At 33.4% G+C, this 16925-nt stretch overlaps 1 pseudogene across 1 annotated transcript in view; it reads left to right on the top strand.

The window, feature by feature from the left end:
- The first annotated feature begins 354 nt into the window (after positions 1-354).
- Positions 355-16925, top strand: part of LOC308626345 (large ribosomal subunit protein bL9m-like) — a 39817-nt pseudogene continuing 23246 nt past the window's right edge. Inside the window, exon 1 of the transcript in view lies at positions 355-359. The product of the transcript in view is annotated as a large ribosomal subunit protein bL9m-like (transcript). The remainder of the gene's footprint in view (positions 360-16925) is intronic.

The raw sequence follows: 16925 nt of genomic DNA, 5'->3' as shown, positions 1-16925 counted from the left end.
AGCAAAATAAGTCAAATATAAATTAGTACGTACTGTATAATCCCATTTAGGTAAATCTAAAAGCAAGAAAAAATAATGAAGCTTAGTAGAAGAATGAATAATATGTACCAGTTAGAGGAAAAACGTTAATAATTTTGAAGGAAACTGAGCAGGGGTTCTGGGGTGTTGGTAATGCGTTGCTGACTCATGGATGGGAATTGGTTGCAATGTCAATTTGTGGAATTCATTAAGCTGTAAACTTGTAATATCTTTCTGTATATTTAACATACTTCAATAAATAATACTATACTTAAATATTCAAAGAATATTTAATATATTTCAATAAAAGTTTTTTTAATAAAAGCAATTGGTGACATGACGTAAGTTTTCTACAAAGGAATCAAAACAGCAGAAGGAAGTCATAATACAGTTAAACAATATCTTTAAAGAATTAAAAGAAAATAGGTGTTTAAATTCTAAGCTCAAGGAAATAATAGTGGAAATAATATCCAAGTTGTCAGCTACTAAAAACATCGTTTATACTCCCAAGTGTTCATTTCTTCTCTTCAATTAGGTTGTAAATTTCTTAAAGCACATCTTTTTTGTTTGTTTTTCTTATAACTTCCTTGTCCTGAACACAGGGGTCTTTCAACTCAGAAAGAGATTCTAGAATTGAGCTTAAAATTGCTTGTTAGATGGTGCATTTAATTTAATTGTTTTATTTCTGGCCAATAATTTTTCTCATTTTAGTTGACAAACAATATCTCTAGAAATTCCCCAGACCCCAAAATTTAATTTAAATAATTAATTTAAAATATACATATATACACACATGTATAAAATATATATACAGTCGTCCCTCAATATCTGTGGGAGATTGGTTCCAGGACCTTCCAGAGATACCAAAATACACAGATGCTTAAGTCCCTTATATAAAATGACATAGTATTTGCATATAATCCACACATATTCTCCCGTATACTTTAAATCATCTCTTGGTTACTTATAATACCTAATACAATGTAAATGTTATAAAAAATAGTTGCAAATACAATGTAAATTCTATGTAAACAGTTGCTGGTGCATGGCGAATTAATTTCACTTCGGGGAACTTTCTGGAATCTTTTTCCTGAATATTTCCGGTCCATGATTGGTTGAATACCAGGACGTGGAACCCACAGATATCGAGGACCAACTGTGTACACACATATAAATAGAAACCTGATAGAAACAAATGGACAAAATGTATATATGTATGTGTTTATATACATGTATCAATGCAAGAGTAATGAGTTCATGCAGTTGTTCAAATCTGTCTCTCCAGTGAAACAGACTTGTTTAGCCAGTCACAAATTGCAAGTAAATCTTATGAATCAATTCACTCTTTGTAACTGGTATAGTGTTTCTCTTTTCTAGGCAATCAAGTTAAATATGAGGTAGCCACCTCATAACATAGTGATTTAAACTTTTACACTGGCACAAAGAACATATGTTTAAATCCTGGCTATGACAGTTATCTTGGACCATAACTATATTTTGCCTTAATTGCCTTAATTTTATCTTTTATAAATGTGGGAAGTATTAATACTATGATAATTATATGAATTAATTTACATAAATGAAAATGCCTTTTACCAATAATAAAAAACTGTTAGTGATTAATATCATAAAAGATTCTTTGATTTTAAATCATCTAGTCTTTCAAATATCACTATGTTTCTGGGAATGTAAATTGATACAGCCACGATGGAGAACAGTATGGAGGTTCCTTAAAAAACTAAAAATAGAACTACCATATGACCCAGCAATCCCACTACTGGCCATATGTCCTGAGAAAACGATAATTCAGAAAGAGTCATGTACCACAATGTTCATTGCAGCTCTGTTCACAATAGCCAGGACATGGAAGCAACCTAAATGTCCATCGACAGATAAATGGATAAAGAAGATGTGGCACATATATACAATGGAATATTACTCAGCCATAAAAAGAGACGAAATTGAGTTATTTGTAGTGAGGTGGATGCACCTAGAGTCTGTCATACAGAGTGAAGTAAGTCAGAAAGAGAAAAACAAATGCCGTATGCTAACACATTTATATGGAATCTTTAAAAAATGGTTCTGATGAACCTAGTTGCAGGACAGGAATAAAGATGCAGATGTAGAGAATGGACTTGAGAACATGAGAGTAGGAGGAAGGGTAAGCTGGGATGAGGTGAGAGAGTGGCATGGACGTATATACACTACCAAATGTAAAATAGTTAGCTAGCGGGAAGCAGTTGCATAGCACAGGGAGATCAGCTAGGTGCTTTGTGACTACCTAGAGGGGTGGGATAAGGAAGGTGGGAGGGAGGCTCAAGAGGGAGGGGATATATGTATACATTCACTTTAGTATACAGCAGAAACTAACACAACATTGTAAAGCAATTATACTCCAATAAAGATGTAAAAATAAATAAATTAATTAAATAAATTGCTCTAGGGCTTTCTAACCCATAAAAAACAAATCAGTATGTTTGAATTTGTTCATAATTTCTTTCATTTTAATTTGAGTCTTTACAGGTTTCAATTATATGCTTTTATTTTCCCATTTGAAAATATAATTTAAATTATTCTGCTTTAAAAAATGTTAAAAACAATGTGTTAAAATAAAAAATAAAATAATTAATAACTATATAAATGTAATCATGACTAACTTTGTAATTAAGTTTAGATTATTTATTTTTAATAATTTTGTGGAATTAATTTCTACCACTTTCATATACTTCAATTATGAAAAATGTATGTGTGAAAAAAGGTTTTAAAAATATCATTCTATAATTTTCTTTTAAATCTAAAATTCTTGAACCTCTTCCAAATAAGGCCAAAAGCTGACCTTCAGAAATAACGTAGAAAACAGTTATTTTAAATGAAAGATAATGCCTACAAACTCACTCATTTCTGACCATTAAAAGGTTTTGATCACTTCTCTCCTTAGGTTTGATGATGAAGGTGAAATACACTAATTAGGCTTTTAACTGTTACTTGCTTAATCTTTTTCTTATCTGGATTTCTAGGGAATGTGTTTGACCTACAGATGTGATTTAGAATAAATTTCAGTGAGTACAAGATGGAATTTTAAAAAGGTAATGAATTTAACTTCTGATAAATTAGATATTTTACATAATTTCTTATAATATAAATTTGGGGTATTCAAACAAAGAATTATGTCAAGGTAATATATATATATATATATATATATGAAATAGCAATTTCCATAAAATTTCCATATGAATTTCATAATTTAAAAAGGCACTAATTCCAATAATGAAGCTATACAAAATATTTAAAACCTCTGAAATAAAAAATTATTTAAAAACATTTCATTTGAAGCATTTTTGCTCTTCAACATTTAACTATAAACTATTAAAATTTATAAAATATCTCACAATTAAAGAAAAGAAGAGAATCTCAATTTGCTTGAGCTTTATTTTAATAAATATTATGATAAAAGTTTGTATTTTCCACAAGTGGGATATAAAATATTTTTTTAAGTTTTTTGGACTTTTTTTTATTAAAAAGCTTCTAATAGATCTTTTATCTAATTGAAAGATTTTAAGCGTCTTAGATCCAAAAAAAAAAAAAAAAAAAAAGAAGAGGAGGTGGGAGAAATGGGTGACGGGGGTATTTTTTAAAAATCTAATTTACAAGAGATTAACAACCCCATCAAATATTAGTAAACATCAATAAATAATTCTAGGAGCAATGAAAAGTTTTAAATCACAACAAAACACAATTGTAGGAGCTGGTATATTAGCCAGGGTTCTCCACAGAAACAGAACAAAAAGGAGATACGTATATACAGGGAGACAGAGAGGAATTTATTATAGGAATTGACTCATGCAATTATGGAGGCTGAGACCTTCCATGATTTACCACCTGCAAACTGTAGAACCAGGAAAGCCAGTGTTGTAATTCAGTCTGAGTCAGAAGGCCTGAGAATCAGGAGTGCCAATGTTCAAGGTCAGGACAAGATGGATGCCCATTTCAACCAGAGAGAAAATTTGCCCTTATTCCATCTTTTTGTTCTCTTCAGGCCCTAGAAAAATTGCATGATGTTAACCTGCATTGGTAAGGATGTTATTGTTTACTCAGGCTACCAATTCAAATGCTAATCTCTTCTGGAAACACCTTTACAGACATACCCAGAAATAATGTTTTACCAACTACCTGGGCATGCCTTAGCCCAGTCAAGTTAACATGAAATTAACCATCACACCCAGTGCATAATCTCAACCCTTAAACTGTGTGTTTTAGAATTCACAGAGGCTGAGAGAAGAATGACTTTTGACCAATATGTAAATATTACTTTAAAAAGAATAATCGAAGAGAAATTCAAGCCACCTAAAACATTATACCAATTTATTTGCCATAGTACACAATACATGGGTCTGACTTGCATCTCTATAATGCAAAAATGAAAATTTAAATTACTGAGAGTCTCATGAGAACAACTCTTGAAACATCATACTCCAGGGTCATTAAAAGAAAAACTGGGGGCTTCCCTGGTGGTGCAGTGGTTAAGAATCCGCCTGCCAATGCAGGGGACACGGGTTTGAACCCTGGTCCGGGAAGATCCCACATACCGTGTAGCAACTAAGCCTGTGCGCCACAACTACTGAGGTTGTACTCTAGAGCCCACAAGCCACAACTACTGAAGCCTGCGTACCTAGAGCCCGTGCTCCGCAACAAAACCACAATGAGAAGCCCGCGCACCGCAACAAAGAGCAGCCCCTGCTTGCTGCAACTAAAGAAAGCCTGCGTGTAGCAACAAAGACACAACACAAAAGCAAGAGAGTGGCATGGACATATACACACTACTAAATGTAAACTAGATAGCTAGTGGGAAGCAGCCGCATAGCACAGGGAGATCAACTAGGTGCTTTGTGACCACCTAGAGGGGTGGGATAGGGAGGGTGGGAGGGAGGGAGACGCAAGAGGGAAGAGATATGGAAACATATGTATATGTATAACTGATTCACTTTGTTATAAAGCAGAAACTAGCACACCATTATAAAGCAATTATACTCCAATAAAGATGTAAAAAAAAAAAAAAAGACCCAACACAGCCATAAATAAATAAATAACTTTATAAAAAAAGAAAAGAAAAACTGGGTCTTTACTAAGGAAAGAAAGAATTTATTAACTACTAATTTTTTCATTTGATATTATCATTTATAATAAATTAATAATTTAGCATTCTAATTTTAATATGACTTTCACAAAAATTACTTTACCAAGGCAACAGAATTATAGAAGTAGTACTAGATATGAATTTAAAAGAAATATTCTTAGAGTCTTTTCTTCCGTTTTACAGGTCTGTGGCGTTGGGAAGATACTTAAGCTCTCTGACCTTTAGTTTCTTCACATGTAAAATGGGGATAAGAAAATAACATATTTCATAAGGTTAATTTAGGTAGATTTACTTAGTCCAGGAAATAGATATTTGTTAAGTGAGAAGTCTGTAAACTCTGAATATATTAAAACTGAAAAACGTAAAAACCATTGGATTAACAAGATTCCACACATATAAAAGATAAAAGCAGGATGGTCTGCTGTTAGATATATTACTCTAATTCCTACTGAATTAATATTAAGTATACATAACATAGAAATATAATCAATTTATTTACTCAATCAACCTACATATGCCATAAATTAATGCCATAAATTAATTATTATATTATAGCTGATTCAACCTTTAAATCTAGTTAAGGATATGACCGCAGTCATTACCACAGTGGCCATTAAGTACATTTCTCTATCAAAATGGGAAAAAGTATTCTGGTTTAAATTGGTAAATATCTGAACATTTCCAGGACTGACTGAGCAAAATTTCATAATCATTCACTATATCACTTAAATGATGCACTAGAGTCCTTAATTAAACCCAGATATTTCTTTGTTTTTCATCCCAACCAGTGCATTCTATTATCTGTATAATCTAGATATGAGAAGTGAAGAGAAGCTCAAATATTGATTCCAGTGAGCTAAGAAGGCCAATGTAAAACTAGTGAAAATTTTTAAAACATTTTTTTCTTGTATAGTTTTGTGTATAATGACCAATAAATTATACTGTATATCTAATTAAACTGCAAACTATGAACAAATTAAAATATACATGTTTGTGATGAAGAATTACTTTTGTTCTTCACACAGTTTATAACTTTAATATTAATATACAAGACTTGTAAACTTTCATTCATGTTCATGGCCAAGATATTAAAATATATATAAAGTTATGGATTTCAATGCTTTAGTTGTATATTCACAGCCCCAAAGACCTAGATGTATATGAAACATAGCAGCAGGAAACAGGTTGAAAGCATTTGTTTTTAAAACACTCTACACGAAAAGATATATATTTATGGAGACTCATTATGATAAAATCTAATGATCTAATTTCCAAGGAAATTTCCTTTTAAGGAAGGCATATTTTATTATGAATTTCTTTAGCAATTTAGTAAGAAAATTTCCTTGACTATTGCCCAATGATATTATTTTATATTAAATGTCTTTACATTTCAAAATAGTTTATTGAAAGTTTCTTATTTGTAAATACATTTAAATGTGCCTATATTAACACAGAGTTAGGCATATTATGGGCTTCTAAATTATTATGCGGGGTTATATAAAGATCAAATATTCAATATTTTATATTAAATATAACATAATTATGTTCAGTATTTTACATAGACTAGGCTAAAAGTAAATATGAAATTCAGCATTGCATTATGTATCTTAAAAACTATACTGGAACCATGTTTGCATTCTCAAGAAAAGTCCATTTTAAGTGTTGGGAATTTATAATATATTCTCTCTCTTCCCTGTTTCATAGTAATTTTAGTACTTCCATAGTTGATTTAGTAGTCAACATGAGCTTATCAAAAACAAGTTTCACCAAATTTCATTCACTTTGTTTTCAGATGGGGTTTCTAGTTTATAATCAGAAGGAAGTCTTTTCTGTAGTAGATCTTGTTTTCTAGAAATAAAATACAAACTGGCTAGCTATTTGTCAGAATTCTGTAGGGATTCTGGGAGTAGACAGAAGAGTTGATTGATTCCTCTGTGTGGCCTCTTTCAACTCATAATATCTGATCACATTTTTTCAGCTCTGTACACTAGTATTCGGTTCTAGGACAAGAGCTGCAGTGGCTGTGTCACTTGTTCAGTGATATGACTTCAACTTAAGTGCCTAGCACTATAGCTCTGTTTTTCCACTAATGTCCTAATATGGTTTTGTATCCCACTTGTTTACTTGACACAGATTAATAATATGCACTAAACTTTGAGCTTAACTCTAGAATCAAGCCAACATAAACTTGTCATATATAGAGAGAAACAAAATATGTGATAAAATCTTTACTGAGAGCACAGCTGACCCTTCCTATCCTGTCTTGCCCTTGGTCCTCAGTATTCTGTATACTGTGTTCTCCAGACATACATAGGGTGTTCAATTATTTCCATGGTCTATAAAATATTTATCTTCTGTCTAAATCGTATTAAACATCTATTGTCATGTTCCCATGTACATTTATGGATCATTTTACCTTCAAAACTTATGCTCCTTTTGACAGCAAATGTTCATTAAGGTATAAACTTTGGGATCATTGTATCCATGCTCTTAACTCCTAACACAATTATTAATTTCTATCAATTTTACCTCCCAAATTTCTCCCAATGTTGTTTAATTTTCTCAGTGTCTGTTGTTGCTGTCTTACTCTGGCCACCATCTCACCTCTCTTACAGAAACAACCTCAAATTGGTCTCCCTAGACTTGGTAGTTATATTAAACCCACCATTCAATCCATCCTTCACCCAGTCGCCAAACTTATTTTTACCAATCTCTTACTTAAACCCTTTAATTATTCTGATTTAACTCCAAACTTCTTGCTTTACAAGTTGCTTATAGTCAAGAACCAGTTTTGGATAGAATTAAGGAGAGATGAAGGACAGTAGGAAGCGAGGGAAGGAGGAAGGGGGAAAAAAGAATGACAAGTAAAAAGAAACTAAGAAAGTAACATTTTAATCAAATAAGAAGTGCTTAGCTGAGTTATCAATCTATGCCTCATTTGTAAGAATTAGTTCATTTCTTGTAACAATAGTATTACATTTAATAAAAAACATATTTTCATCTTCTTTAATATTGCATGCTAGGAATGACCATCAGTGACATTTTTCAATATGTGAAAGTTATAGTCAGGTATTTACTTTTTCTTCTTTTCTATTTTTAGTTCTTAAAATCATGATGTGCGACTCACTGGAAGAAAAAAGCTCATCGGGAGAAAAAAAAATACCCCAGGTGACAAAATTACAATTGTAATAGAAAAATAGAAACCAAGCTACTTGATATGTTTTTCTTAGTAACACTACAACTTTTAACATTTTTTACTAACTGAATGAGATTCATATGCAGGCTACAAATTTACTGCATGATTCATTATTTCAGAACACTATTTAATTTGAAAATCTCAGAGATAAGGTGTTGATAGTCTGTATAAACACATAAGTTAAATTATCTTGCTCATATGAAACTCAGAAGTTAGACTCAGAACATAAGACACAAAGTATGGAAAAGCTAGTTAGAAAATATCCAGAAAGGCTGTGATTTACAAAAGGAGAGAGAGAAAAATTCCTGCAATATCCTTATTTCAACTTGTTTTCAAATGCAGATCCCAGGTCAGTATTTGAGGTGAATAATCTTTTATTCACATGATAAATATTGAATCAGTATTTGATATCAGAGCTTAGTAATTCTTTGTGACAAAACTGTGAATTTAATTTGAAAAAAAATAGTATATTAGTCTCTCAGCAATAAAGATGTTAGCTAAACGGTCATTTAAAAGTCATCATGGGCACTGTGGGAATAGCAATATAAATTCCAGAAAGATGAGATGTAATTGTGAACACTTTTTTATTCAACTACAAGTGGGATAACACTAATTTGATATGTTCTTAAGCAAAAAGGGAATTTCACAAAACCGTCTCCCCCCTTCTTCTCTCCTTCCCTCCCCCCGTTTCTTCCATCCTTCTGCTCATCTTTCTCTCCTGCATCCCTCGCCCACTTCCCCATCCCCTTTTACTCTTACTACTCTCCTTTGTCTGTCATTTCTAGACGTTCCTTCTTTTTATGCAGACTAGCTTCATCAACATGGCACGAACCAGGACTATCAAAGACTCTAGTTCCTCATATCACTGCTACCAGGAAGGAAGTACAGGTCACTATCCTGGGAAAGGGTGCTGATTTGCCCAGTTTGAGTCAGATGTTCAGGCCTGGGCTAAGCAACTGTGCTTGGGGGTGGGGATAATGATTACCTTAGCTTCCAAGCTTTCCTCTACTTAAGTCCAAGACAGCAGATAATTCTAAGGTAAAATCTCCCATCTAAACGTCATATTTGAGAGAATTTTCCAGATTCAGAGGGTGATGTTTTTGTCACAAAAACTATAGATGGGCTTTTACAAGGTGTTCTGGATTATATGGGAACTGAAGGAGGTGAAGATAAACTGATGACATTTTTTTCTGAGGGATATTTTCTAAAGGTATCTAACAATGTCAATATATCAAGGGAAGAACCAAGGCTATTTCTCTGTGAAGGGATCTAAAATCAACTAGAATTAGTCAATACATCCATTTAAAGCTTTTCATAAAAGCTACTTCCTTCTTGTTCTCTTTGTACTGTCCCGACAACAAACTATTATACTTTGGCAAATTTACTTTCTGGCATTCATAGGGGAGTTACACACAATTGAAGAGCAGAAGGCCATGTTCATCCCTGTTCTAGGGGAGACTGCAAGCAAATAAACAGGCTTTCCAGGGCATAATGCCTCACAAACCCATTTCTGGTCTGGGAGTAAGCCCAGAGTAGAGGAATGGATATTTGGGCTGCCGTTTTGTCCACTTCCATCTCAAAAGTTTGCTTACTCTTCATGATAATATCAATATCTCATGGTGCCTTAATTTTATTTATTTATTTTTATTTTTATTTGGTGCCTTAATTTTAGATATAAAGATTCACTTCCTTTTTTTATTTCCATTGAATTACCTAGTATTATCAATACTGAAAACATTTTGAGCTTCTATAATTTTCTAGATATTATGCTTAAATTTTCTCATTAAAGTTTTCTTAATCATGACAATGGATCTAGTCAGCTCTTTTTATTCTAATTTTTGAAGTAAGAAAACAAGGAAGACAGGCTGAAGAAATTCTCCAGGGTCACATAACCAGGAAACGTGTGTCAGTTTCAGCCACAGCTATGACTGACACAGTTGTCCATCATTCTTTTTTTTTTTAAATACATCTTTATTGGAGTATAATTGCTTCACAATACTGTGTTGGTTTCTGTTGTAAAACGTGAATCAGCCATATGCATACATGTATCCCCATATCTCCTCCCCCTTGAGCCTCCCTCACACCCTCCCTATCCCACCCCTCTAAGTGGTCACAAAGCACCGAGCTGATCTCCCTGTGCTATGCAGCTGCTTCCCACTAGCTATCCATTTTACATTCGGTAGTGTATATATGTCCATGCCACTCTCACTTCGCCCCAGCTTATCCCTCCCCCGCCATGTCCTAAAGTCCATTCTCTATGTCTACGTCTTTATTCCTGCCCTGCCACTAGGTTCATCAGTACCATTATTATTATTATTATTTTTTAGATTACATATGTATGTGTTAGCATATGGTATTTGTTTTTCTCTTTCTGACTTCATTCTGTATGACAGACTCTAGGTCCATCCACCTCAATACAAATAACTCAGTTTCGTTTCTTTTTATGGCTGAGTAACATTGCATTGTATATATGTGCCACATCTTCTTTATCCATTCATCTGTCAATGGACATTTAGATTGCTTCCATGTCCTAGCTATTGTAAATAGTGCTGCAATGAACATTGTGGTACATGTCTCTTTTTGAATTATGGTTTTCTCAGGGTATATGCCCAGTAGTGGGATTTCTGGGTCATATAATAGTTCTATGTTTAGATTTTTAAGGAACCTCCATACTGCTCTCCACAGTGGTTGTATCAGTTTACATTCTGACCAACAGTGCAGGAGGGTTCACACGCTTTCCAGCATTTATTGTTCCTAGATATTTTGATGATGGCCATTCTGACCGGTGTGAAGTGATACTTCATTATAGATATGATCTGAATTTCTCTAATAATTAGTGATGTTGAGCATCTTTTCATGTGCCTCTTGGCCATTTGTATGTCTTCCTTGGTGAAATGTCTATTTAGGGCTTCTGCCCATTTTTGGATTGAATTATTTGTTTTTTTGATATTTAGCTCCATGAGCTGTTTGTATATTTTGGAGATTAATCCTTTGTCAGTGGTTTCATTTGCAAATATTTTCTCCCATTCTGAGGGTTGTCTTTTCATCCTGTTTATGGTTTCCTTTGCTGGGCAAAAGCTTTGAAGTTTAATTAGGTCCCATTTGTTTATTTTGTTTTTATTTCCATTACTCTAGGAGGTGGGTCAAAAAAAGATCTTGCTGTTGTTTCTGTCAAAGAGTGTTTTTCCTATGTTTTCCTCTAAGAGTTTTATAGTGTCTGCTCTTACATTTAGGTCTTTAATCCATTTGGAGTTTACTTTTGTGTATGGTTTTAGGGAGTGTTCTAATTTCATTCTTTTACATGTAGCTGTCCAGTTTTCCCAGCACCACTTATTGTCATCTACTACAGCATTCAAATACTTCTCAAATACATTATTATCGTCCACTGTACTAATTCCAGTTTTATTACTTGATGCATATATATTCCCAATAGTCTTCCCCAGGTCTCTCCTTACCTAGTCTTTCCTTCAGATCCCTGCCATATCAGTGTTCTTCCACATCATTGCAAAATGACACTAATCCTCAAAAACCTTCAGGACCAAATGACATAACTTACATACCATTTTCTTATACATTCCTGACGAAAGCTAAGTATCCAATGTAATCTTTAATAGAATGAATACTGGTTATCAATTGCAACACAAGCTAATCCAAATAGCCCCCAATTCTACTCTATCTTTAACTAAATGGGCACTTATTTATGGCCCCCATTGAATATCAATCAACATCTTTGTGCTGCCTGATCTGTGTCAGTCAGAAATCATTGGCTGTACTTTTCAGCTCCTATCAACTCACTTGACACTCCAGATGCCATCTAATAGTTTTATATTTATCCTTTCTATGACAGTTTGGCCATGTACTTGAGACTTGAGGTTAGGTACTGTCTTCAACTTTTTGTATACCAAAGAACATCTAACAATTGCCTTGACTATAGATTGTCAAAAACAAAAAACAAAAAACTTACTTTCTCTTAGTTGCTTGTGATCTTATTTAATTAATTATAGGTAATGCCATAGTGGGATTAAAATATTCTCATTTAATCATTTTAGTTTTCTAGCTAAGGTTTTACCACCTACCTGCTCAGTGATTTTTTTTTTTTAATTGCAAGGCATGTGAGAGATGAATTCAACTTGGGGAAGGAGAAGGCTATGATGACATAGAGGTTGTCTCCACCAGATGTAAAGGAAAAGTAAAATAGAGCACGCCTGTTCCTAGAAGGACAGAAAGAGAATGGGGGGATAGTTGTAGGGAATTCATATTATCAGGCAAATATGTTCCTGTTCCTATCCTCCATGACAAAATCCTAGAAAGTGAGATGTTGCATAATTTGGAATAGAAAGGTAAGAAACTGAACCCTTATTAACTTCTGGAATTTTGTGTGAACTGTCCACTAAGCAAGCATTCCCAAATTAAGCCAGAAGGTCTAAAACAAACTAAAAATGATGGCATGACATGGCAGGCTGAGAGAGAACCAGAGTAGTACTCCAGAAGTTTTTACAAGTTCTATTCATCAGGAAAATGAACCTCAAATTTCCAGCATACCTCAAGGCTGAGTTGAGATCCATAGGTGTGTCATGAAAGGAGAGAGATGACCTTATCCTAAAGGGTGATAATCAATGGACATCCTAACACAGGTCCCAGGTGGAGGACCTGGCTGAAACTCAAGAAGAGTCTGCCAAATCTGTGTGATTAAAACTGGGTTTGGCAGGGAAAAGCACTGGGCACTCACCCAACAAGAGAATGGAAAATTTCATCAGTGGTCATCTTGACAGATACAAGTACAAGCAATTTGGAGACCACTCAAGCCAACAATATTGCAACTGAGTCCAACTGAAAGTCAAAGAAAAAAGTTCTATATTATGTTATGGAGTCTCCTCCTCCATCCAGGGGTTACAGAAACTTTCACACTCAAATGCCATCTGGAATAGGGAGAAGGAGGTGGCTATAAATAGACTGGTTAAAATAGAGAAAAACTGCCTCAAATAATAACGTATCAGGATACCTTAACCAGAAAATTTAAGAATCCCTTCACTCCAACAATGAAGGAGAGGGAGTCTTGAGAGTAGGTTTAGAAAATAACAAATAATAAGTAATTTTTTCCTTCCCATTTAAGTAAAGAGTATCAAATTTTGGATCTTGATGCAGTTTCAATCATGCCTATATGGGATAAGTATTTAAGCATTTTTGTCAAATTTTCTAAGCCACAATTGGAGGAAAAACTGTGAGTAGACTCTTTGGCAGAGACTGGTGTATTCTACTCCAATATATACTTTCTCCTACTGCTTTAGAAATAAAAATCTGTATTTTAGCTAAGCACATAGTCATTCAAAATGAATACTGTAATTCCTGGTAACCACCTTACCAGGAGATATGAAAAATTCTGGACAGTGAAATATGTGAATTGTTGAGTGACATCTTCTGGAAAAAAACCCTTTACCCTTAGTGAAAACCCCTAACCCTCAGTATACCAGGAAACACATCACCAGTTACCACCTGACTCCAAAGGTCCTTTTGAATTTTTTAAAAATCACTTTATGAATAATGTAGATTAATAATGAAGGGATAGTAAAAAAATTCTTTATTAGAAATTTTAATAAAAAATAAGTATAATACACAACACTGTAAATCAACTATGCTTGAATAAAATAAATTTTTTAAAACAAAAAAATAAGTATAGTAAAACTCTTTGTATCAGGTATATTTTGGAGCACAAATGTCATAAAGGCTGAATGGACACTGCCATTATTTCTTGCAGCAAAAGAGGATGGTCCAATTCTTTTAGAAATGTATGATGAAGTCCTTTCTGCTGAATGACTACCTGGATGAGGATATCATATACATTTTATTTACTAATATATATTTTACAAATTGATTCTTGAGTTTGAAGAAATTTAACTAGGACATTGTAGTCTGAAAACTCATAGTCTGAGATTGCATTTATAGGGTCAATTTCACTGTCATTGTTATAGTCTAGGATAGTGCTGTCTAATAAAATCATGTGAGCCAAATGTGTGATTTTAAAATTTCTTAGAGTCACATTGAAAATGTAAAAAAAAATGGGTGAAACTAATTTTTAAATTAATTTTTATTGGAGTATAGATGGTTTCCAATGTTGTGTTAGTTTCTGCTGTACAGCAAAGTGAATCAATTATACATATACGTATATCCACTCTTTTAGATTCTTTTCCCATATAGGTCATTACAGAGTGTTGAGTAGAGTTCCCTGTGCTTATTAGTTATCTATTTTATACATAGTAGTGTGTATATGTCAATCCCAATCTTCCAATTTATCCCTCCCCCAAAGCTATTTTTAATAATATATTTTATTTAATACATCCAAAATATTAATATTATCATTCCAACATGAAATAAATATAAAGTATGAGATATTTTGCTTTCTTTTTTCTCATACAAAGTTTTCAAAACATGGTGTGTAGTTTATGCTTAATAAATATTCTAATTTGAGCACATTTCAGGGGTTCACTAGCTACATGTGGCTATTAGTGGCTACCATATTGGACAGTGTGGTTCTAGACAATTATATGTCTTCTTGTATTTATATTCTAATATATTCTAATAGTTACCTCACCAGTTTTCTTCTCTTTGCCATTATGGGCGGAAAATGAGAAACTCCGAATTATCAGTTGTGCTCAATGAAAGCTAAAAACAGACTATCAATTAGTTTCCTTTGCACCATCTTGAAATAATAATGCAATATCTGGAGCAACTGAATAACCTGGTGACATTAGCATCTCTTCATATGAGTATTTTTTTAGCATGGTTTAGAATAACTGATGAATGATGAAATAATTTCTAAGATGATAACAGCAAGACATCAAAAAATAATTTAAGGGCTTCCCTGGTGGTACAGTGGTTGAGAGTCTGCCTGCCGATGCAGGGGACACGGGTTCGTGCCCCGGTCCGGGAAGATCCCACATGCCGCGGAGCGGCTAGGCCTGTGAGCCATGGCCGCTGAGCCTGCACGTCTGGAGCCTGTGCTCCACAATGGGAGAGGCCACAACAGTGAGAGGCCTGCGTACCACAAAAAATATATAATAATAATAATAATAATAATAATAATAATAATTTAAAACCCCATAATGTATTTGAGATTTATAAGAGGATCCAATCAACCTATACAAGTAATTGTAAGACACAATGAATTTTATTTTAGTACTAAAAAAAGAGAAAATTATAAGGTATTTTTCTCTGGTCTTCAGAAGACTCCTGAGAAAATCATAACATACTAAACATGAAAAATAATTAGCCATGTTCAAAAGTAGAAACAAAAACTAAAATTGAGTACATTGCACATTAATAGTGTACTGAGGGTTAAAGACATATAGTGGACCAACTTGCCACTTTGTCTTTGTCCATCCCTCTATTCAGCTTCCTAGAATGTGATGTAATTTCAGACAATACAGCAGCCATCTTGGCCCAGAAGCACAAAGTACTCACACTCAGAAATATCACAATTGTTAGATGAAAGAATCTGGTTACTAAACCAGGAGCTACCTCCTGACATTTTAACATGAGAGATATATTTGGCAGTTGCCCTCAATATGGCCTTCTTATAGAATTGTGTACCAATAGGATTATACCCATGTTTTTAATACTATCCCACCGCTCAAAGAGACTTTCACATAGGACAACAATAAAGTCAATCCTGAATTACACTGAAAAAAACTCTTATTTATTAAAAATATGCTTCACCCAAGTTCAACTTTCTTCTCCTTTCCTCCCTGTGCTTATTTAATGAATCCAGACAATTCAAACACCAATCAAGGTTTTGTTCATTTTTAAGGCTATACTGATGTTGAAATGATGAGAACTGGTGAATAATAATTATCATATAAAGCACAATTTATTGTAAAAATCTGGACAGATTTTTGATTAGGTGAAATTTCTATCAGTATGCTTATTGCCATCTCCAAAATAGTGCTAGCTCATTCAAATAGGACTATTGTTGTTACAATATGATGTTTACCCTTTGATTTTTTTATGCTTTCTTAAGTCTGGGCACTGTATTATCTATATTTGTTTCACAGTTGAGTATGAATAAAACATCAGAAACTAAGTTATATGTTCAGGTAATATAAAATTGGCTTGACATCTTGTACATATCACCAAATCTAGCAGAAAAAAACATTTTCTTCATTTCCAAACTAGAAGGTGGTTTCTTTTGAAATGAATAGGTCAAGAAGCAAATTGTATGCATTTTAAAATATGGATATAGGAAACTATAAAGAAGAAAGAGAGCATGTAGGTCAGGTTAATGATCCTTTGCTTATCACAACCTGATCAAAATCTATAAATGTTGAAATATTTTTATGTTATTTCTTAAAGTATTTCAAGTATTTGAAAGCTTGGAACAGAAATGCTATTTTATACTACTTTTTCTAAACACTCTGCCCTATTTTCCTTTTGGTGTTAACACATCTAAGGAAATATGTAAACATTGGGTTTAAGACTGCAGGGGCTTATAGGAAAAGAATTATGAAGATTAAGTCCAGAAAAAAAGAAAAAAATATCTTTGGGGTGAAATGAAAGGTGAAATGAATTTTTCTTAAAGAGAAA

The sequence above is a fragment of the Mesoplodon bidens genome, assembly GCF_964165515.1.
Source record: "Mesoplodon bidens genome assembly, chromosome: 1".
Lineage (NCBI taxonomy): Eukaryota > Metazoa > Chordata > Mammalia > Artiodactyla > Ziphiidae > Mesoplodon > Mesoplodon bidens.
This window is presented reverse-complemented; position numbering and strand designations above follow the sequence as displayed.